The following is a 25,482-nucleotide window of genomic DNA, read 5'->3' on the forward strand; positions in this document are numbered from 1 at the left end:
CCTAAAAATAGTCGGTGGTTGGTTTCAGTAAGCTGATAGGTAAATCCTATTCAAAGTTCAAATAAATCTGATGGAAATTGAGGATTGTAGATATTCGAAAAAAAAGTGGTTGACCACACTATGTTGACATTTTGGCCTATGGTGATCTCAAAAATAGTTGGTGGTTGAATTCAGTAAGCCGACATATAAATCCTATTCAAATTTTAAGTCAATCGAAGGAAAATTGAGGCGTTTAGAAATTTGTAAAAAGTGGTTGACCTTGGACCTATGTTGACCTTTTGGCCTATGCTGATCTCAAAAATAGTTGGTGGTTGAATTCAGTTTGCCGATTTGTATATCCTATTCAAATTTCAAGTCAATCGGATGAAAATTGAGGATTTTAGAAATTTGAAAAGAGTGGTTGACCTTTGGCCTATGTTGACCTTTTGACCCCCCAAAAATATAGGATTTTGTCGGACCACGAACTCTACCATTTGGTAAAGTTTCGTGAAGATCGGTTTAAAATTGTGACCTGTAGGCAAGTATAAGTGAGCGGACAGACAAACAAACACACACAAACACACACACAAACCGGAGTGATCAACATACTTGCAAAAAAGCGTTTTTTTTTTTTACCAAGTAATAAACGGACTCAAATGCAATACCCTCTCCTCCGGCGAGGGTAACGAGCCCTTTGGAGACCTAATTTGCGACTGGGATAACCAATGTTCTTCCTGATGCTCGGATGGTTACCCCAAACAGGTAAAGTCAAAATCCCTCCTGTTCTTCCTGATGGTTTAAAGGTTTTGGATGTTTGCCTTTGGAAAGGGTTATTATTGCGTGAATTTGGCCTGGAAACAGAAACAAGTCTTGCTCTTGGGGTCGTTTCGACTCTGACGCCATGTTGTTGTGACCGTCATGCCTTGCCTATAGAACCCGAACAGGTAAATGCCGAGGTCAAGGCATTTTATTTTCGTCCGGACACCAATTCACGTTATTGCGTTGTTGGTATAAACTATAAACTATCTATATTATAATAGCCGTAGATGATTCTGTCTGTCTGTCTGTCTATCTGTTGGGTGTCTGTCCGGGGTGTGGCTTACTCGGTTTGCAGAGTAGCTCCACCCATAGCTCCACCCATTCTGGGAGTGGCTATAAACAAATATCCACCATTTTATTAACTCGCATAGCTTTGAGTCCTGTTTTGTAGGCCCGTGGTGTCTTGCTCTCCCCCAGTTTTATTTCAAATCAAATTCGATAAATCATTTCATTTTTCACAGTCGCTAACATAGTTTTAGACTCGGTTGAAAAAAAACGGGAAGAAAATCCGATGAAAGTTGCCGTTTATAGAACGAAATGAATTCTCAAAGGCCTGTAACTTCAAGGCCATTGAGTCTCTCTCACGCCTTTATCTCCAATCTAACTCACCATATGATTTCATTTTTATCGATGGTTTTACTTTTAGACTCGGTGTCAGCAATAATTGAGAACAATCCACACACGCGGGAAAATGCAGAGATATATTTTTTAAAATCGCGTCATGGTGTATCATACACCGCCCAACATGACACCGCCGGCAATGTGTCGATATATATTAAAAATTCGCTTTTGCTTTTCCGTTATGATATATTACTATTTCGTTTGATGATAGTCGTCACAAAAACGTCAACAATGATGCCGACATATATTTCTTCGTTTTTATTTCATTCAACATATTAGCCGGAAGTAAAATATGTTTCAGGAAATTACCGAGAGATATTTCTTCGTTTTTTTTATTAGTTATGTGCGCATACACTTTAAATAGGTTTATTTGAAATCTTTAATTTTCCACAAACATTCCACACACGCGGGAAAATGCAGAGATATATTTTTTAAAATCGCGTCATGGTGTATCATACACCGCCCAACATGACACCGACGGCAATGTGTCGATATCTATTTTAAATTCGATATATCATTTCATTTTTCACAGTCGCTAACATAGTTTTAGACTCGGTTGAAAAAAAACGAGAAGAAAATCCGATGAAAGTTGCCGTTTATAGAACGAAATGAATTCTCAAATGCCTGTAACTTCAAGGCCATTGAGTCTCTCTCACGCCTTTATCTCCAATCTAACTCACCATATGATTTCATTTTTATCGATGGTTTTAGAGTCGGTGTCAGCAATAATTGAGAACATTCCACACACGCGGGAAAATGCAGATATATTTTTTAAAATCGCGTCATGGTGTATCATACACCGCCTAACATGACACCGACGGCAACGTGTCGATACATATTAAAAATTCGATATATCATTTCATTTTTCACAGTCGCTAACATAGTTTTCGACTCGGTTGAAAAAAAACGGGAAGGAAATCCAATGAAAGTTGCCGTTTATAGAACGAAATGAATTCTCAAACGCCTGTAACTTCAACTTCAAGGCCATTGAGTCTCTCTCACGCCTTTATCTCCAATCTAACTCACCATATGATTTCATTTTTATCGATGGTTTTGGACTCGGTGTCAGCAATAATTGAGAACATTCCACACACGCGGGAAAATGCAGAGATATATTTTTAAAAATCGCGTCATGGTGTATCATACACCGCCCAACATGACACCGACGGCAACGTGTCGATATATATTAAAAATTCGCTTTTGCTTTTCCGTTAAGATATATTACTTTTTCGTTTGATGACAGTCGTCACAAAAACGTCAACAATGATGCCGACATATATTTCTTCGTTTTTATTTAATTCAACATTATTAGCCGGAAGTAAAATATGTTTCAGGAAATTACCGAGAGATATTTCTTCGTTTTTTAAAATTAGTTATGTGCGAATACACTTTAAATAGGTTTATTTGAAATCTTTAATTTTCCACAATATAATTTACTTGCCATTTATCATTTGATGATTACGAGACAAATTCCTCTTGAGGATCGTGACAATTCATGCGCTGCGTGGAAACTTCTATTTCCAAAATGAATGAGACGATCGATGAAGAACGCAGACTTGAACAGGATGCAGCAAGAAAACGAATGAGACGGGCGAACGAGTCCATCGACGAACGTCAATGCAAACTTGCGGGGTCACCCGTGGGAATCCCACGGGCATGGATGTGTGTGACATTTCGACATATTGAGTTAGATGCTGCACATTCATTTTTACAAAATGGTTACTGGCAAGTCATCAGATCCAGAAATGGTGTAAAAACCACCGTTTAGAGGCCATTTTTCCCCGCAAAGCGGGGGTTGGCCTTTTCGGGGACCGTGGTAGTTGTTGTTTTTTTGTCCCCTTTTTGAAGCAATGTTTTACGGCCGGATGCCCTTCCTGACGCCAACCCTTTTTGCCGCCTTCAACGACAAACAGGGAATTACCAGTGAACTGGTACTCAATTAGCCGACCTCGGAAGGATGACAGGCTGAGTCAACCCCCCTGGCATTAATTCGGCGATCGACCGAGATTCGAACCCAGGATCCTAAGCCGGCACCCTAGCCGCTAGCCCAACACCAGAAATGGTGTCATGAACACAATTTATTTACGCACAAGCACAAAAGCAAGACGGGCCGATTTCCGATTCCGACGGGCGAGACGGGCCGATTTCCGATTCCGACGGGCCGATTTGGAGCAAGAAAAAGAACGAGACGGGAGAAAAAGGAGAGAAACGAGACGGGGAAAGCCGATTGGAGAGGCGAGTGAGGCGCGATTGGAGAGGAGTGTGAGGCGCGATTGGAGAGGAGTGTGAGGCACGATTGGAGAGGAGTGTGAGGCGTGATTGGAGAGGAGTGTGAGGCACGATTGGAGAGGAGTGATTGGAGGGGAGTGTGAGGCACGATTGGAGAGGAGTGTGAGGCACGATTGGAGAGGAGTGTGAGGCGCGATTGGAGAGGAGTGTGAGGCGCGATTGGAGAGGAGTGTGAGGCGCGATTGGAGAGGCGTGTGAAGGATTGCAGAGGAGAGGAGTGTGAGGGATTGGAGAGGTGAGGGATTGGAAAGGAGAGGGATGTGAGGGTTTGGAGAGGAGAGGAGTGCTAGGTGGAGAGAGGAGAGTGTCAGGTGGAGACAGGAGAGTGTCAGGTGGAGACAGGAGAGTGTCAGGTGGAGAGGAGTGAGGGGTCACATATTATGTGAAATAACTAAATTCACACCATTTCTGGATCTGATGACTTGCCAGTAACCATTTTGTAAAAATGAATGTGCAGCATATAACTCAATATGTCGAAATGTCACACACATCCATGCCCGTGGGATTCCCACGGGTGACCCCGCTAGTCTATATTATAATAGCCGTAGATGATTCTGTCTGTCTGTCTGTCTATCTGTTGGGTGTCTGTCCGGGGTGTGGCTTACTCGGTTTGCAGAGTAGCTCCACCCATAGCTCCACCCATTCTGGGAGTGGCTATAAACAAATATCCACCATTTTATTAACTCGCATAGCTTTGAGTCCTGTTTTGTAGGCCCGTGGTGTCTTGCTCTCCCCCAGTTTTATTTCAAATCAAATTCGATAAATCATTTCATTTTTCACAGTCGCTAACATAGTTTTAGACTCGGTTGAAAAAAAACGGGAAGAAAATCCGATGAAAGTTGCCGTTTATAGAACGAAATGAATTCTCAAAGGCCTGTAACTTCAAGGCCATTGAGTCTCTCTCACGCCTTTATCTCCAATCTAACTCACCATATGATTTCATTTTTATCGATGGTTTTACTTTTAGACTCGGTGTCAGCAATAATTGAGAACAATCCACACACGCGGGAAAATGCAGAGATATATTTTTTAAAATCGCGTCATGGTGTATCATACACCGCCCAACATGACACCGCCGGCAATGTGTCGATATATATTAAAAATTCGCTTTTCTTTTCCGTTATGATATATTACTATTTCGTTTGATGATAGTCGTCACAAAAACGTCAACAATGATGCCGACATATATTTCTTCGTTTTTATTTCATTCAACATATTAGCCGGAAGTAAAATATGTTTCAGGAAATTACCGAGAGATATTTCTTCGTTTTTTTTTATTAGTTATGTGCGCATACACTTTAAATAGGTTTATTTGAAATCTTTAATTTTCCACAAACATTCCACACACGCGGGAAAATGCAGAGATATATTTTTTAAAATCGCGTCATGGTGTATCATACACCGCCCAACATGACACCGACGGCAATGTGTCGATATCTATTTTAAATTCGATATATCATTTCATTTTTCACAGTCGCTAACATAGTTTTAGACTCGGTTGAAAAAAAACGAGAAGAAAATCCGATGAAAGTTGCCGTTTATAGAACGAAATGAATTCTCAAATGCCTGTAACTTCAAGGCCATTGAGTCTCTCTCACGCCTTTATCTCCAATATAACTCACCATCATGGTTTTAGACTCGGTGTCAGCAACGCGGGAAAACGCAGAGATATATTTTTAAAAATACACCATATCACCGCCCAACAGCCAACAAGTATCATACACCGCCCAACATGACACAGACGTCAACATTTCGACATTATCGCTTTTTCTTTAAACCGAGCCGAACCGAATAAACCGAGTGAATTCACCGTTTACCTTTGATGCCAGTCGTCACAAAACGACATATATTTCTTCGTTTTTATTTCATTCAACATTTTTAGCCGGAAGTAAAATTACCGAGAAATTACCGAGTTCAGGAAATTACCGAGACATATTTCTTCGTTTTTTTATTTATTAGTTATTTGCGCATACACTTTAAATAGGTCTATTTGAAATATTAAATTTTCACAATGTAATTTACTTGCCATTTGTCATTTGATAATTATGAGACACTTCCTATTGAGGATCGTGACAATTCATGCGGTGCGTGGAAACTTCCATTTCCAAAATGGATGAGACGATCGATGAAGAACGCAGACTTGAACAGGATGTAGCAAGAAAACGAATGAGACGGGCGAACGAGTCCATCGACGAACGTCAATGCAAACTTGCGGGGTCACCCGTGGGAATCCCACGGGCATGGATGTGTGTGACATTTCGACATATTGAGTTAGATGCTGCACATTCATTTTTACAAAATGGTTACTGGCAAGTCATCAGATCCAGAAATGGTGTCATGAACACAATTTATTTACGCGCAAGCACGAAAGCAAGACGGGCCGATTTCCGATTCCGACGGGCCGACGGGCGAGATGGGCCGATTTGGAGCAAGAAAAAGAACGAGACGGGAGAAAAACGAGAGAAACGAGACGGGGAAAGCCGATTGGAGAGGCGAGTGAGGCGCGATTGGAGAGGAGTGTGAGGCGCGATTGGAGAGGAGTGTGAGGCGCGATTGGAGAGGAGTGTGAGGCACGATTGGAGAGGAGTGATTGGAGGGGAGTGTGAGGCGCGATTGGAGAGGAGTGTGAGGTGCGATTGGAGAGGAGTGTGAGGCGTGATTGGAGAGGAGTGTGAGGCGCGATTGGAGAGGAGTGTGAGGCGCGATTGGAGAGGCGTGTGAGGGATTGGAGAGGAGAGGAGTGTGAGGGATTGGAGAGGTGAGGGATTGGAAAGGAGAGGGATGTGAGGGTTTGGAGAGGAGAGGAGTGCTAGGTGGAGACAGGAGAGTGTCAGGTGGAGAGGAGTGAGGGGTCACATATTATGTGAAATAAATAAAGTGTTCATCACACCATTTCTGGATCTGATGACTTGCCAGTAACCATTTTGTAAAAATGAATGTGCAGCATCTAACTCAATATGTCGAAATGTCACACACATCCATGCCCGTGGGATTCCCACGGGTGACCCCGCTAGTTAATTATATTACAATGACACCATGCAGCTTCCTCCATCAACTTAACAACCAACTTTTATAACAAATTGTTATCACTCAGGTGCTTCTGGCAAAGCAGCTAACTGTTCCTTTTCGTCGTCTATCTGTAAAAATGCTGAGGTGTGTCATTTCTATCCACCTCTCTTTTCCAGAAAAAAACAATTCCTCTGTCTCCAGTATGCTCGATACTTTTCCACGTCATCGTTTAAAATCTTCCTCCATTCTTCATGTTCCCCAATTGTTCTCCCTGCCAGTCAAACCCTCCATGCAGTCAAACCCTCCATGCAGTCAAACCCTCCATGCAGTCAAACCCTCCATGCAGTCAAACCCTCCATGCAGTCAAACCCTCCATGCAGTCAAACCTTCCATGCAGTCAAATCCTCCATGCAGTCAAATCCTCCATGCAGTCAAATCCTCCATGCAGTCAAACCCTCCATACAGTCAAACCCTCCATGCAGTCAAACCCTCCATGCAGTCAAACCCTCCATGCAGTCAAACCCTCCAAGCAGTCAAACCCTCCATGCAGTCAAACCCTCCATGCAGTCAAATCCTCCATGCAGTCAAATCCTCCATGCAGTCAAATCCTCCATGCAGTCAAACCCTCCATGCAGTCAAACCCTCCATGCAGTCAAACCCTCCATGCAGTCAAACCCTCCATGCAGTCAACTACTCCATGCAGTCAAACCCTCCATGCAGTCAAACCCTCCATGCAGTCAAATCCTCCATGCAGTCAAATCCTCCATGCAGTCAAATCCTCCATGCAGTCAAACCCTCAAGCAGTCAAACCCTCCATGCAGTCAAACCCTCCATGCAGTCAAACCCTCCATGCAGTCAAACCCTCCATGCAGTCAAACCCTCCATGCAGTCAAATCCTCCATGCAGTCAAACCCTCCAAGCAGTCAAACCCACCAAGCAGTCAAACCCTCCAAGCAGTCAAACCCTCCATGCAGTCAAATCCTCCAGGCAGTCAAATCCTCCATGCAGTCAAATCCTCCATGCAGTCAACCCCTCCATGCAGTCAAACCCTCCATGCAGTCAAACCCTCCATGCAGTCAAACCCTCCAAGCAGTCAAACCCTCCATGCAGTCAAACCCTCCATGCAGTCAAACCCTCCATGCAGTCAAACCCTCCAAGCAGTCAAACCCTCCATGCAGTCAAACCCTCCATGCAGTCAAACCCTCCATGCAGTCAAACCCTCCATGCAGTCAAACCCTCCAAGCAGTCAAACCCTCCAAGCAGTCAAACCCTCCAAGCAGTCAAACCCTCCATGCAGTCAAACCCTCCATGCAGTCAAATCCTCCATGCAGTCAAACCCTCCATGCAGTCAAACCCTCCATGCAGTCAAACCCTCCATGCAGTCAAACCCTCCAAGCAGTCAAACCCTCCATGCAGTCAAACCCTCCATGCAGTCAAACCCTCCATGCAGTCAAACCCTCCATGCAGTCAAACCCTCCATGCAGTCAAACCCTCCATGCAGTCAAACCCTCCATGCAGTCAAACCCTCCATGCAGTCAAATCCTCCATGCAGTCAAATCCTCCATGCAGTCAAACCCTCCATGCAATCAAACCCTCCATGCAATCAAACCCTCCATGCAATCAAACCCTCCATGCAATCAAACCCTCCATGCAGTCAAACCCTCCATGCAGTCAAACCCTCCATGCAGTCAAACCCTCCATGCAGTCAAACCCTCCATGCAGTCAAACCCTCCATGCAGTCAAACCCTCCATGCAGTCAAACCCTCCATGCAGTCAAACCCTCCATGCAGTCAAATCTTCCATGCAGTCAAACCCTCAATGCAGTCAAACCCTCCCTGCAGTCAATCCCTCCATGCAGTCAAACCCTCCATGCAGTCAAACCCTCCATGCAGTCAAACCCTCCATGCAGTCAAACCCTCCATGCAGTCAAATCCTCCATGCAGTCAAACCCTCCATGCAGTCAAACCCTCCATGCAGTCAAACCCTCCATGCAGTCAAACCCTCCATGCAGTCAAACCCTCCATGCAGTCAAACCCTCCATGCAGTCAAACCCTCCATGCAGTCAAACCCTCCATGCAGTCAACTACTCCCTGCAGTCAAACCCTCCATGCTGTCAACTACTCCCTGCAGTCAAACCCTCCATGCAGTCAAACCCTCCATGCAGTCAAACCCTCCATGCAGTCAAACCCTCCATGCAGTCAAACTCTCCATGCAGTCAAACCCTCCCTGCAGTCAAACCCTCCCTGCAGTCAAACCCTCCATGCAGTCAAACCCTCCATGCAGTCAAACCCTCCATGCAGTCAAACCCTCCATGCAGTCAAACCCTCCATGCAGTCAAACCCTCCATGCAGTCAAACCCTCCATGCAGTCAAACCCTCCATGCAGTCAAACCCTCCATGCAGTCAAACCCTCCATGCAGTCAAACCCTCCATGCAGTCAAACCCTCCATGCAGTCAAACCCTCCATGCAGTCAAACCCTCCATGCAGTCAAACCCTCCATTCAGTCAAACCCTCCATGCAGTCAAACCCTCCATGCAGTCAAACCCTCCATGCAGTCAAACCCTCCATGCAGTCAAACCCTCCATGCAGTCAAACCCTCCATGCAGTCAAACCCTCCCTCAACCCCAACCTCCTCCAATAAAACTTCCGCCACCATCAGGGTTCCATAAACTAATGGATTGTGTTGATGTGGTGGCGCTGTAGTGCAGGCATAATGGACCAAATGGCCATCTGCATTCAACTTCCTTTTACAATTCTGTGGTTTTCAGTTGTATGATGTTTACATCGGGCTGACAGGATGGCCAAGGCCTGGAGGTATGCACACTCGTCTGTAAACTGTCTAGCCTGGGTTTGTATCCCTACCCAGCTATAACCTGTCTAGCCTGGGTGTGTATCCCAACCCAGTTATAAACTGTCTAGCCTGGGTTAGAATCCTGACATGGCTATAAACTGTCTAGCCTGGGTTAGAATCCTGACATGGCTATAAACTGTCTAGCCTGGGTTAGAATCCTGACATGGCTATAAACTGTCTAGCCTGGGTTAGAATCCCGACATGGCTATAAACTGTCTAGCCTGGGTTTGTATCCCGACATGGCTATAACCTGTCTAGCCTGGGTTAGAATCCTGACATGGCTATAAACTGTCTAGCCTGGGTTTGAATCCCAACCCAGTTATAAACTGTCGAGCCTGGGTTAGAATCCTGACATGCTATAAACTGTCTAGCCTGGGTTAGAATCCTGACATGGCTATAAACTGTCTAGCCTGGGTTAGAATCCTGACATGGCTATAAACTGTCTAGCCTGGGTTAGAATCCCGACATGGCTATAAACTGTCTAGCCTGGGTTTGTATCCCGACATGGCTATAACCTGTCTAGCCTGGGTTAGAATCCTGACATGGCAAAAAACTGTCTAGCCTGGGTTAGAATCCTGACATGGCTATAAACTGTCTAGCCTGGGTTTGTATCCCGACATGGCTATAACCTGTCTAGCCTGGGTTGGAATCCTGACATGGCTATAAACTGTCTAGCCTGGGTTAGAATCCTGACATGGCTATAAACTGTCTAGCCTGGGTTGGAATCCCGACATGGCTATAACCTGTCTAGCCTGGGTTAGAATCCTGACATGGCTATAAACTGTCTAGCCTGGGTTAGAATCCTGACATGGCTATAACCTGTCTAGCCTGGGTTTGTATCCCGACATGGCTATAACCTGTCTAGCCTGGGTTTGTATCCCGACATGGCTATAACCTGTCTAGCCTGGGTTAGAATCCTGTCAGGGCTATAAACTGTCTAGCCTGGGTTAGAATCCTGACATGGCTATAACCTGTCTAGCCTGGGTTAGAATCCTGTCAGGGCTATAACCTGTCTAGCCTGGGTTAGAATCCTGTCAGGGCTATAAACTGTCTAGCCTCAGTTAGAATCCTGACATGGCTATAAACTGTCTAGCCTGGGTTAGAATCCTGTCAGGGCTATAAACTGTCTAGCCTCAGTTAGAATCCTGACATGGCTATAAACTGTCTAGCCTGGGTTAGAATCCTGTCAGGGCTATAAACTGTCTAGCCTCAGTTAGAATCCTGACATGGCTATAAACTGTCTAGCCTGGGTTAGAATCCTGTCAGGGCTATAACCTGTCTAGCCTCAGTTAGAATCCTGACATGGCTATAAACTGTCTAGCCTGGGTTAGAATCCTGTCAGGGCTATAAACTGTCTAGCCTGGGTTTGTATCCCGACATGGCTACAACCAGTCTAGCCTGGGTTTGTATCCCGACATGGCTATAACCTGTCTAGCCTGGGTTAGAATCCCGACAAGGCTATAACCTGTCTAGCCTGGGTTTGTATCCCGACATGCTATAACCTGTCTAGCTTGGGTTTGTATCCTGACATGCTATAACCTGTCTAGCCTGGGTTTGTATCCCGACATGGCTATAACCTGTCTAGCCTGGGTTTGTATCCCGACATGGCTATAACCAGTCTAGCCTGGGTTTGTATCCCGACATGGCTATAACCTGTCTAGCCTGGGTTAGAATCATGTCATGGCTATAACCTGTCTAGCCTGGGTTTGTATCCCGACATGGCTATAACCAGTCTAGCCTGGGTTTGTATCCCGACATGGCTATAACCTGTCTAGCCTGGGTTAGAATCCCGACATGGCTATAACCTGTCTAGCCTGGGTTTGTATCCCGACATGCTATAACCTGTCTAGCTTGGGTTTGTATCCCGACATGGCTATAACCTGTCTAGCCTGGGTTTGTATCCCGACATGGCTATAACCTGTCTAGCCTGGGTTTGTATCCCGACATGGCTATAACCTGTCTATCCTGGGTTTGTATCCCGACATGGCTATAACCTGTGTAGCCTGGGTTTGTATCCCGACATGGCTATAACCTGTCTAGCCTGGGTTTGTATCCCGACATGGCTATAACCTGTGTAGCCTGGGTTTGTATCCCGACATGGCTATAAACTGTCTAGCCTGGGTTTGTATCCCGACATGGCTATAAACTGTCTAGCCTGGGTTTGTATCCCGACATGGCTATAAACTGTCTAGCCTGGGTTTGTATCCCGACATGGCTATAACCTGTCTAGCCTGGGTTAGAATCCTGACATGGCTATAACCTGTCTAGCCTGGGTTAGAATCCTGACATGGCTATAAACTGTCTAGCCTAGGTTAGAATCCTGACATGGCTATCAACTGTCTAGCCTGGGTTAGAATCCTGACATGGCTATAAACTGTCTAGCCTCAGTTAGAATCCTGACATGGCTATAACCTGTCTAGCCTGGGTTAGAATCCTGACATGGCTATAACCTGTCGAGCCTGGGTTAGAATCCTGACATGGCTATAACCTGTCTAGCCTGGGTTAGAATCCTGACATGGCTATAAACTGTCTAGCCTGGGTTTGTATCCCGACATGGCTATAACCTGTCTAGCCTGGGTTAGAATCCTGACATGGTTATAAACTGTCTAGCCTGGGTTAGTATCCCGACATGGCTATAAACTGTCTAGCCTGGGTTAGAATCCTGACATGGCTATAACCTGTCTAGCCTGGGTTTGTATCCCGACATGGCTATAAACTGTCTAGCCTGGGTTTGTATCCCGACATGGCTATAAACTGTCTAGCCTGGGTTTGTATCCCGAAATGGCTATAAACTGTCTCGCCTGGGTTTGTATCCCGACATGGATATAAACTGTCTAGCCTGGGTTTGTATCCCGAAATGGCTATAACCTGTCTAGCCTGGGTTTGTATCCCGAAATGGCTATAACCTGTCTAGCCTGGGTTTGTATCCCGAAATGGCTATAACCTGTCTAGCCTGGGTTAGAATCCTGACATGGCTATAAACTGTCTAGCCTGGGTTTGTATCCCGAAATGGCTATAACCTGTCTAGCCTGGGTTAGAATCCTGACATGGCTATAAACTGTCTAGCCTGGGTTTGTATCCCGACATGGCTATAAACTGTCTAGCCTGGGTTAGAATCCTGACATGGCTATAAACTGTCTAGCCTGGGTTTGTATCCCAACATGGCTATAACCTGTCTAGCCTGGGTTAGAATCCTGACATGGCTATAAACTGTCTAGCCTGGGTTTGTATCCCGAAATGGCTATAACCTGTCTAGCCTGGGTTAGAATCCTGACATGGCTATAAACTGTCTAGCCTGAGTTTGTATCCCGACATGGCTATAAACTGTCTAGCCTGGGTTAGAATCCTGACATGGCTATAAACTGTCTAGCCTGGGTTTGTATCCCGACATGGCTATAAACTGTCTAGCCTGGGTTTGTATCCCGACATGGCTATAACCTGTCTAGCCTGGGTTTGTATCCCGACATGGCTATAACCTGTCTAGCCTGGGTTTGTATCCCGACATGGCTATAACCTGTCTAGCCTGGGTTAGAATCCTGACATGGCTATAACCAGTCTAGCCTGGGTTTGTATCCCGACATGGCTATAACCAGTCTAGCCTGGGTTTGTATCCTGACATGGCTATAAACTGTCTCGCCTGGGTTGGAATCCTGACATGGCTATAAACGGTCTCGCCTGGGTTAGAATCCTGACATGGGTATAAACTGTCTAGCCTGGGTTAGAATCCTGACATGGCTATAACCTGTCTAGCCTGGGTTTGTATCCCGACATGGCTATAACCAGTCTAGCCTGGGTTTGTATCCCGACATGGCTATAACCTGTCTAGCCTGGGTTAGAATCATGTCATGGCTATAACCTGTCTAGCCTGGGTTTGTATCCCGACATGGCTATAACCAGTCTAGCCTGGGTTTGTATCCCGACATGGCTATAACCTGTCTAGCCTGGGTTAGAATCCCGACATGGCTATAACCTGTCTAGCCTGGGTTTGTATCCCGACATGGCTATAACCTGTCTAGCCTGGGTTTGTATCCCGACATGGCTATAACCTGTCTATCCTGGGTTTGTATCCCGACATGGCTATAACCTGTGTAGCCTGGGTTTGTATCCCGACATGGCTATAACCTGTCTAGCCTGGGTTTGTATCCCGACATGGCTATAACCTGTGTAGCCTGGGTTTGTATCCCGACATGGCTATAACCTGTCTAGCCTGGGTTTGTATCCCGACATGGCTATAACCTGTGTAGCCTGGGTTTGTATCCCGACATGGCTATAACCTGTGTAGCCTGGGTTTGTATCCCGACATGCTATAACCTGTCTAGCCTGGGTTTGTATCCCGACATGGCTATAACCTGTGTAGCCTGGGTTTGTATCCCGACATGGCTATAAACTGTGCAGCCTGGGTTTGTATCCCGACATGCTATAACCTGTCTAGCCTGGGTTTGTATCCCAACATGGGTATAACCTGTCTAGCCTGGGTTTGTATCCCGACATGGCTATAACCTGTCTAGCCTGGGTTTATATCCCGACATGGCTATAACCTGTCTAGCCTGGTTTTGTATCCCGACATGGCTATAACCTGTCTAGCCTGGGTTTGTATCCCGACATGGCTATAACCTGTCTAGCCTGGGTTTGTATCCCGACATGGCTATAACCTGTCTAGCCTGGGTTTGTATCCCGACATGGCTATAACCTGTCTAGCCTGGGTTTGTATCCCGACATGGCTATAACCTGTCTAGCCTGGGTTTGTATTCCGACATGGCTATAACCTGTCTAGCCTGGGTTTGTATCCCGACATGGCTATAACCTGTCTAGCCTGGGTTTGTATCCCGACATGGCTATAACCTGTCTAGCCTGGGTTTGTATCCCGACATGGCTATAACCTGTCTAGCCTGGGTTTGTATCCCGACATGGCTATAACCTGTCTAGCCTGGGTTTGTATCCCGACATGGCTATAACCTGTCTAGCCTGGGTTTGTATCCCGACATGGCTATAACCTGTCTAGCCTGGGTTTGTATCCCGACATGGCTATAACCTGTCTAGCCTGGGTTTGTATCCCGACATGGCTATAACCTGTGTAGCCTGGGTTTGTATCCCGACATGGCTATAACCTGTCTAGCCTGGGTTTGTATCCCGACATGGCTATAACCTGTCTAGCCTGGGTTTGTATCCCGACATGGCTATAACCTGTCTAGCCTGGGTTTGTATCCCGACATGGCTATAACCTGTCTAGCCTGGGTTCATATCCCGACATGGCTATAACCTGTTTACCCTGGGTTTGAATCCTGGTCGTTAAACTATGCGTCCTGTCTGCTGACATTAGTTGGTGGACGTTAAAGATCCCACGGTGTCCTTCGCAATGGGTAGGTGAGTTATCGCCGGCATCCTCAACAAATTCAAAGTTTCTGCCCTAACTCCTGCTGGGAGAGGGAAAGCAAACCACCCAGTGCAACGCTGGGCCAAGAAACTGCTTCGGCAGTACTGAACCTGCCTTTGGGCAGAACACCAGTATTAATTAAATGACGTCAACATCATTCTTCCAACATGATTTTTTACCTGCTGCAAGGTAGATGGGTTCCGAGACATTTTCATGATTAAATCCTGTGTGTGTGTTTGTGTGTTTTGTTTTTTTTGTATACAAGATTGAGGCTCGTGAAAGCTAACATTAATCACACAACAAATCAAACAGGCACATAAAACATATAATAAGGGGGGCGGAAGACAAGATGGGGAGAGAGGGGGAAGCACACAAGCACAACATTTGAGAGCAGGCACATCGGGAGATCTGTGGGAGGGAGAGGGATTGGGGGAGGAGGCGTGGGAAGGGGGGGGGGGAGGGAGAAGTATAAAACATATGGACACTGCCAGGACTTCCAGGAAAGAAGTTGGAATTTCAAAAAAGTGGATCTGGGGTCAATTAACGGGGTTAGAAAAGATCAAGGTTTTGGATGGGGGAGGATAAGAGATGGTGGTGAACAGCTGTTTTAAAAACCTGGAGGGGGGAGTGGGATTGAATAGAGTGAGGGAGTTTGTTCCAGAGGCGGGAGAAAAGAGAAATGAAAGAGTGAAGGTGAGCAGAGAGTCTTGATTTTGACAGTTTAACCATAAGAGGGTTGCAGGCAGATCTTGTGCGACCTGTAGGAATATTTAGGGGACAGAGCACAGAGAGAGCGGGGGGAGCAAGGCCGGAGAGGAGTCGGTAGAAGACATAAAGACCGCCTATCAGCCTGCGGTGAGTGAGTGAAAGGCCCTCGGAGTTAGCTTCATCCCGGGAGATTCCAATGATTCTGAAAGCTTTGGTTTCAACAGCGTGAAGCCGAGCTTGGTGTGAGGCAGGAGCACCAGCCCAGAGGGGAGAGCAGTATTCCATTGAGCTGTGGATGAAAGCCTTGTATGTGGTGAGGAGCTCAGGTGTGCCAAGGAAGGACTTCCCACGACGGAGGATGCCCAGTCGGCGATTGGCTTTGGAGGCCAGCTTGGAAATGTGGTTTTTCGAGGAAAGATCATGGCAGATAGTGAGACCCAAAAGCTTGAGTGACAGAATTTCTTGGAGTGGATTGTTGAGAAAGTAGATGGGAGGGTTTTCCAGTCGGTCTTTTCGGAGAGACATAGTAAGAGTGTGAGATTTGTCAGGATTGAAAGACATGTTCCACTTGTTTGACCAGTCTGTGATTTTGTCCATGTCTGCAGAGAGTGAGGAGGCTGCAGACTGCCGATCTGAGGGATGAGGAATGGAGTGGCAGAGAGTGGAGTCATCAGCAAAGAGATAGAGAGGATTTTCTAGAGAGTCGGAGAGATCCTTGATGAAGACCAGAAATAGCACAGGGCCCAGAACACTACCATGGGGAACTCCAGCCTGAACAGGAAGGGAAGATGAGAGAAATCCATTCAGGGCCACACATTGACTACGACCAGAGAGGAAATCCGCAAGCCATGTGTGGAGTTTTCCATGGATACCATAGGAGGAGAGTTTGGTGATCAGAGCGGGGTGCCAGACCGTATCGAAGGCAGCTGATATGTCAAGGGAGACAGCTCTGATTTCCTGTTTGGCATTGAGGACCTTCATCCATTGTTGAGACAGCAGAAGCAGCATGTTTGGAGTAGAGTGACCTGGTCTGAAACCAAATTGATGATCAGAGATCAAGCCATTGGAGAAGAGGAAGGATTTGATATCCGGAACAATGATGGATTCCACGACTTTGCTGATAATTGGGAGCAGGCTGATTGGTCTGTAGTTGCAAGGATCTGTTTTTGCACCTTTTTTGTGTAAAGCGGTAATGTTTGCTGATTTCCAGGATGCTGGAAGATGACCTTGAGCAAAAGAGAGGGTGAAAAGAACAGAGAGAGGGTGAGACAGAGCAGAAGAGCAGGATTTTAGGACCCGTGGGCTGATGCCGTCTGGTCCAGTTGCAGAATCAGAGTCGAGGTTTGACAGAAACTTCTCCACCTTGTCAGGAGAGAAGGACACAGAGTCCAGGAGCAGTTGGGTTCGACTGGGTAAGGTGGGTACAGAGAGGGATGGGTTTGGGACACAAGATTTTGAGGCAAACATAGAGTGAGGCATTCGGCTTTGTCATGTGCGGTGTCAACTGTGTAGCCATTTGAGGTAAGGGAGGGGATGGAGGGGGAACAAACACCAGAAACAGATTTGACCAGACGCCACCAGGATTTGGATAAAGGAGACAGGTTTGAGAATTCATTCTTGAGTGTGGAGAGATAGTGCTTCCTGGCTCTCCTGAGGGTAGACACACACTTGTTCCGAGCTTGGTGAAAGGAACTGAGATTGCCTTCAGTTGGATTTGCCTTCCAACAGGCAAAGGCAAGTTGTTTCAGGGCAACTGCCTCACCACAAGATTCAGTGTACCATGGACGGGAGGAAGGGTAAGACAACTGAAGATGAGACGGGATAAATCTGTGCATGAGAGAGAGCAGTTTGCTTTGAAGAATTCCCAGGAAGAGTTGATGTCAGAGGCAGTAGAGATGGCAGACCAGTCCAAATGATTGATGGCTGCTTGAAGACCATGCCAGTCGGCCTGAGTGTAAATATACATTTGTGTGTATACGTGTATGTAATTAGATTAATGAACAGGATCATAAATAATTGAATTGATATATGTGGGAAAATGACGTGCCCAGACCAGGAATCGAACCCAGGTCCTCTGGAAAACCGAACCAGTGCTCTGCCATCTGGTCGACCCTGACTGAGCCAGGGTTCGATTCCTGGTCTGGGCACGTCATTTTCCCACATATATCAATTCAATTATTTATGATCCTGTTCATTAATCTAATTGATTCACTTCGCCCCCATTGGTGTTTATAATAAAGGACATGGTTTTATCCCCCCATCGGAGGAAGACCCTCTCGTGTTCTGGTTGGTTGGTTGGTTGGCAGCGAGTACCCGGAAGCATTGACGAAAAGAGAGTGACAATCATACGTGCGGGAAAATTGCATGCTGAGTCAGGATCGCTCAGATGGCTCAGATGGCAAAGCACTGGTGTGGTTTTCCAGAGGACCTGGGTTCGATTCCTGCAATGGGCATGTCATTTTCTCCACACATATCAAATTGTGTGTGTGTGTGTGTGTGTGTGTGTGTGTGTGTGTGTGTGTGTGTGTGTGTGTGTGTGTGTGTGTGTGTATTGTGGATATAATTGTATTGTATTGGGAGGGAGAGGTGTACACTAATTGATTGATTAATTGTATAATGTATAATGTATAAAAAGTTGATACGCAACTGAGGTTGTGGATACACTGATTTACCATCAATTGATGTGGATCCATGATCGAGGTTGTGGATCCGCTGTTTGGAGAGCTCCTGGGCTGAAAGGATCGAAACCTCGAGGAAGAACGGTGCCCAGCTGATGATCCATGCAGTCGGGAAACTAGTCAGTTGCTTACGGGTTAACGTTCTTACTTTCGGTGGAGAAACTATGTTTGAGGTTTACAATTTAAATAAAGTTGAATATGGGATGTTGTAAAATTAACATCATTTACACCATCCTTTGAATTATTTAAGTTTAGGAACAACCGATACTGTACAATTAATTAAGTGTGTGTGTGTGTGTGTGCGTGTGTGTGTGTGCGTGTGTGTGTGTGTGTGTGTGTGTGTGTGTAAGAGAGGGATGTGTGTGTGTGTGTGTGTGTGTGTGAAAGAGAGGGATGTGTGTGTGTAACATTCTCGCAAAGATACGAGGTTTTCTGATGTCGTCACTTCGATTGGTTTCCTGGTGCACTTACTCCCAAACGTTCCTTTTTAAGTTTCCACACATGTCGCCAACCATTCGCGTGCCTTGTTGCTCACTCACCCTCCTTGGTGTGTTTGGCTCACGGCATCGTGGGGTGATGCTGCCGCCTTGTGGCATCTCCGAGCGAGAATCTCGCTGCCACCTTTGGGTCAACTACACGTGGTTGTGGCATTCTGGTGGCAATTTACTCGATAAGTTCGTCCTTGTGTCAGGATCCCGAGGTATGGAGAAGGGAGAGGAGAATCACGAAGGACGAGATGAGGAGGGGGTCCCTGAAATCACCCTGCCCAACATACTGGACCAAGCGTCGCTTTTAATTTGCATTATTTGCAATTCATTTGTTATTGGTCTTTCAGACCTTTCTTTTTGAAATTTTGATGAATTCTCATCACACATTGAATGGTTCATTTGATCTCAATTTATTGATTGTAAAACTCGATTTGTTGTTGCTGTATTTATAATGTCACATTTTTCATGAAATGCAGCTATTTGTATGTACTATATTTATATACCGTACGTGTGTATATGTGTGTACTGCAGATATATATATATATATATATATATATATATATATATATATATATATATATATATATATATATATATATATATATATATATACACATACATACATATACTAGCTTGGCTTGGCTCGTTGCCCTCGCCTCACCACGCGTCGTTACTGAGGAACGGGCTTATTTTAGCTGAGGATAATGACTGTACCTGAGTTGCTGTGTTGTCATGATTTACACCAATCATAATACAAACAATTATTTTAAACAAATGTATTTGTAGTGTTTGTGATATTACATTTTTATAGGCAATTTAGGTTGAAGATTTAGGTTGAAAACAAAACAATTTTAAAAAGAACCCCTCAGCACTTACAGTCACGTGAAAAAGTAAGTACACCCCATGTAAAGTTTTGACTTTTTCAACATATTTCAACATTTGATCTCTTTGATCTTCATTTCAACAATATTGATAGATAAAGGTGATATAATATAACAAATATCATGAAACATTTACATTTTGTAGTCCATTGTATAATTTAAATAAACATAAATGCAAATTTCGCAAGTGGAAAAAGTAAGTACACCCCTACATTTATCACGACTTCAAATAGCTAAAATTAGAATCAGGTGCACCAGCTCAGGTGCAAATGATTAGAACATCGTTAGTGAGGATCTTGGTTTTACTTGGACTTAGATCAAATTTAGATTAATAAAGGTTAAAGGTTTTGCCCCCATAGTTAGTCCACATGCAACACGTAGGTCACCTTAGAACATTAGTTAAGTCATAGTATATGTGAGATAAGGACATTTCCAATAGTGATACCTGCGTTGTGTAAAGAAATAAATAAGAGTAGGTCCCGTTCATTTTGCAGCCCACCCTCCAATCGACCTCATTGGGCACCATCCAGTCTACGCCCCATTCCCCATTGTGCACCATCCAGTCTGCGCCCCATTGCCCCTCGCATTAGGATGCTCAAACCAGCCAAATGCCACGAGGTAAGGCCTGGAAAAGGGGCGGAGTGCGAGGTCGGGGGTGTGGTCATGTCAAGCAGACGTCAAGGGCAGAGCCGGTAAGACCCCAACAACCAACCAGGGCTCCATGGGCATGACCTAAGGGGCGTGGTGAGAGCGCGTCTGGACATTCCAGAGGGTTCACTGGGCGGCGCTATATAACCGCGCACGCAAAGCCCTTCCACAGGACTGCGCGAAAAGGACTGATGAGCGAGGGGCTTTGCAACAGGACTTGCTATTGGGGAAGGACTCGTGTGATAAGGGCTTGTTTGGAGCGCATTGCATTGCGAGGAGGACTCGCACGATTGGCGCATAAAAGAGGCCTGATTGGAGATCGCCCTGATTGAGGACTGGTTCGGAGAGGTGCTGTTATCCTGAGTGATTGCAAGGACTCGTTGAGGATTTGGCTTTGGGCTTGCGGGGAGCGCATATAAAGCGCCGGTATTTCTATTACGTACGCGGCCGCGAGCCACGAAGTAACCGCTAGCCCGGCTTACCGATCCCCCCATATAATTGTCCGATCCGCGCCAACGACACGCGGAGAGCTTGCCTGCCGTCTGCCATCTTCTTCGTGGTACGAGTTGGGGACCGGAGCGAATTGTGGACGCCATCTTTGGACCCTCAACCCGACCATCTTCCACCCCCGTGTGAGTCTGAGTCTGAGTGTGAACGGGCCCCGTGTCCAGGGATAAGTTAATACTGTATAAGGCTGCCCTGTGTATCTGCTTCTTCTTCTTCTTCTTCACTGTACATTGCTTCTTCTTCTTCACTGTACGTAGTGTGAATAAACCAATCTGTTCTTCCTGTCTTTCCTGATTTGACCGTTTTAGTGATTTCTCCATTGGGTAAACGTGGCACGATTCGGAACCGCTAGAATCGGGTTTAGTCATTGTTAATGGCCCGAATTGCGGCTCGCTATCGCTCGGCGTGTCCACTAAAACCGTGGTTCGGGCGGGGTTATTTCCTTGCTTCCTGGGAGGTGCTGGTAATTAGGTAATAGGACTAATTCGGCCTAGCACCCTATTCAGCGCTGACCGGAAGGAACGTCATAGCCCCGGATCACGTCAGCTAGATAAAAGACAAGGGGATTAATCACCCCTTGGTAAGGGGAAAGGCCGACGTTTGAGATCCGCAACTATATATATATATATATATATATATATATATATATATATATATATATATATATATATATATATATTTATATATATATATATATTGTTACGGACCGCGGATAAGATGTTGATTTGCCGAGCGGATGGCGCCACGGCCCTAACAGCTACCCCGACTAACCCGATTTTCCTGAACGTTGGCCAAAATCGCGCCACAGATATTCAATGGGGAAAAGACTAAAGCGAAGGATGTGAAGAAGAAGAAAGACAAAGGGTAAGGAATACAAATATAATTTATTTCTATTTACAACCAAAAAAACCAAGGAGAAGGAAGGATAATAAAATAAAGACAGAAGGAATCAATGAGACACAGTGCAAATATTAACTTATACAAGCTTACTTATACCCAGGGACAAGACAAAAGACAGACTACAAGCACACTTACACGGGGGATGATGACAGGAATCGCAGGAGGTGGATGGCTGGAGGGAGCGGAAGGTTCAGCTGGAACCGCAGCACGGTCGGGTCGGGGATGAGCAGCCGCCGCCCTTTCTCGATCGGCGCGTTTAGCAGCCGCCGTTCCTTCGCGGCCCCGCTCGAAACTGCCGAAACTGCCGTCGCGGCCCCGTCGAAAAGCCCCGAAGCTGCTGTGGCTGAAGCTGCTGTGGCTGAAGCTGCTGCGTGCCGCTGCTCTTTCAGGGATCCTCTCTGGCGCAACTCCTTCTTGGAACCTTTGGCGCAACTCTTTTAATTCACCTCTCCCTCTCTTGCTTAGTCCAACAACAACCTCTCGGCTTTCGCGCGCGCGCTTTATAGCGCCTCAGGCGATCAAGCCGCTGGTGTCCAGGACACGCCCATCGGTCAGCTCGCCTCAGCCCTGATTGGTCGGCACGGGCCTCTGGCTCCGCCCTTGATGACGATGGGCGGGCACGCCCTTCTTCCCCGAGCTGACCATTGCCGTAATGGCGGCAAATGCAGTTGGCAGTAGAGGTTTTGGGAATGGGAATGAAAGGGGATCTATCTATTTGAATTCGGTGCAATGGAGTATTAATTAATGGAAGACAAAGCCTTAACCTAATACACAGAATAAGGAAATAAACTACTGAACAGGGATATATGGTGTCCTTCGTGTATGCTTTATGGAATTAACTACGGGAACGCCCTTTGACCTTTATACAACACTGGAGTAAGGAGGGCGATATTTTACAACAATTTACACAACAACAACAACAACAAAAAAACATTCTCATATCCACAACAATATATATATATATATATCTCTCTATATATAAAGGAGGAGTGTCTGTGTGTGTGTGTCTGTCTGGATGGCCGCTTATAACTCAAGAACTACACATCGGAGAAAAGTTTTAGACACAATTCGGAATCAGCATAAAATCCCGGTGGTTTTAGGCTACGTTTTATTTTAATATCAATGGTTTAAAAAAACCGCGCCAGCTGCAATTCCATGGTGTAGTTTGTGGCGGCGCTAGACGTTCGGCGTGTATTGCAATGGTTTGTCGGGTTTGGCTGTGGGTCCAGAATAGCTCCTATTTCCTTATGTTCTTCCACTTTTATTTTGATTCTTCTGTTACAACGCCTTCCTTATCTACCTTATATCCCCCCGACGAGGCCTCTACATAATTTCATGCGGCAGAATTTCGTGCATTTTGAGTGAAAGAAGTGAGACGAAGTTCTAGGAGGAAGAAGAGGTGCAGTCAGTCCGGTCACTGTCGAGGCCTCGATCGTGAGTGGAAATGGCGGGAATTGCGTTTGTATCGCAAAGTAAAGGATCTGCATTCATTTCTGAACTTGCATTGGTGGATTGTTATACATCTGCATTATTTTTCATTAAAAAACGTTATGTTGAACTTGAAGGCTCCAAGCACGGACTTTATATATAGCCCTCATTGAGGTAAAAATAAAAGTAAAAAGCCTGCTATCGCTTGCCAAGCTAGCCGTTCCCCCCTCACCTCCCCTCCCCCTCCCCTCCCCCTCCCCCCTCCCGCCTCCCCCTCCCCCTCCCCACTCACCTCCCCCTCCCCCCTCCTCTTCTCCCCTCCCCCTCCCCTCCACTCCCCCCTCCCCCTCCACTCCCCCCTCCCCTCCCCCCTCCCCCTCGCCCCCCCTCACCCCCCTCCTCCCCCTCCTCTCCCACCCCTCCCCCATCCTTCCCCTCCCCCTTCCCCCTCCCCCTCCCCCCTCCCCCCTCCCCTCCCCCTCCCCTCCCCCCTCCCCTCCCCCCTCCCCCCTCACCTCCCCTCCTCCCCTCCCCCTCCCCCCTCCCCTCCCCCCTCTCCTCCCTCCCACTCCCCTCCCCCCTCCCACTCCCCTCCCCCCTCACCCTCACCCCCCTCCCCCTCACTCCTCCCTCCCCCTCCCCCCTCCCTCCCCCTCCCCCCTTCCCCTCCACTCCCCTCCCCCCTCCCCCTCCCCCTCCCTTCCCCCGCCCGGCAATGCCGGGTACTTCCCATGGCCAGCTGTACGTGGGCTGCTCGAGGGTTGGAAAACCAAGCAATCTTTATGTCTTGGCACCCAGTAAGAAAACCAGAAATGTTGTATACCAAGAGGTTTTGAGAAACTGAAAATTGACAAAGCGCCATGTAGGAAATGTACTGTGATATTGCTCTAAAATATACATGTTCTTTTCATGATATATGTGTATTATTCTTATTCAACCCGGGCGAAGCCGGGTACCTCAGCTAGTATATATATATGTGGCGGACACGAAAGCCCACTGGCGTGGTGACATCATTCCGCGCACCAAGTGGGCGGCGGCCACGCCCCAGGGGTAGGCGTGGCCTCAGGATATACACTGGGCGTGCAGCCCGGAGTGCGCCAGTGCTACAGTGACCTCTTGTCAATAAAGACACTTTTGTTTAACCGCGTTGTCCGCTTCCTCCTCGGTAGCAAGTCGCGCGCGTGGCACCGCGCTTCATTGGTGACTCCGACGTTTGGTCAGCCATCACTGACCACCCGAAACCGCCACAGCCATGGCAACCAACGCGGTAGCGATAAAGCTCCCCGAGTTCTGGGAAGCTCAGGCAGAGATCTGGTTCCTACAGGCCGAAGCCCAGTTCAGGCTTCGACGCATCACGGCGGACGAGACATGCTATTGCCACGTGGTCGCCTCCCTCGGGGCCGGCGCGGCCACCCGCGTCGTGTCGGTCCTGAGGAACCCACCGGCCCACGACAAGTACGAGGCGATCAAGCGCCTCCTCCTCGCCATGTTCGGCCTCACAGTGGACGCACGGGCCGATCGCCTCTTGGACCTCCCCGAGCTCGGTGACACGCGACCGTCGGTCTGAATGGACCATATGCTGTCGCTCATGGGCGACGAAACCCCGGACGCTCTATTCCGGGCGTTATTTCGACGCCAGCTGCCGGCACGAGTTTGGCCGGTTCCGCGACGACGGAACCCCGTGCGTTCGCGGCCGAGGCCGACAAGTTCTACGCGGCTTTGGACACGCAGGCGAGTTTCGGTGCGGCCTTAGCGGCTGCCGAGCCCGAACCTCCTGCGGGTGCCCACCCCTGCTCCGAGGGGCGCCTCGTGGCAACCGCCACGCCCCGCCCACCACCACCGCGGAAACCGCGGCCTCCGGCTTCGCCGCAAACCTGGTGCCATTTCCATGCTAGGTTCGGCCACGAGGCTCGGCAATGTCACCCGCCGTGCTCATTCGGCAGGTCGGGAAACGCCCGGGCCGGCCCTCGGTAGTGGCACTGAGCGCCGGCCGATTAAACAGCCTCCTATACATAACGGACACCCTATCCGGGCGCCGTTTACCTGTGCGACATGGGAGCGCAGGTGAGTGTCGTTCCCGCTGGTACGTCCGACAAGCATTCCGCGGGCCAGGGCCCCGCGCTGCTTGCTGCCAACGGTACGCCCATTCACACGTACGGAAAACGCTGCCTTTCTCTGCGGTTCGGAGGGCAGGTTTTCCGATGGTCGTTCATCACTGCCGACGTGCCTATGGGCACTGCTCGGCGCGGACTTCCTTTGTGCCAATGGCCTGTTGGTCGACGTCAAGCACAGAAGGCTTGTC

General features: G+C 47.3%; 1 protein-coding gene across 1 annotated transcript in view; it reads left to right on the top strand.

Annotated features, from left to right (window-relative positions):
• LOC137424608 (putative oxidoreductase YteT) overlaps positions 1 to 25,482 on the top strand; it is a 395,833-nt gene that overhangs the window by 195,730 nt on the left and 174,621 nt on the right.

Source organism: Myxine glutinosa, chromosome 4 (genome assembly GCF_964187855.1).
Source record: "Myxine glutinosa chromosome 4, kmMyxGlut1.1, whole genome shotgun sequence".
Classification (NCBI taxonomy): Eukaryota; Metazoa; Chordata; class Myxini; order Myxiniformes; family Myxinidae; genus Myxine; species Myxine glutinosa.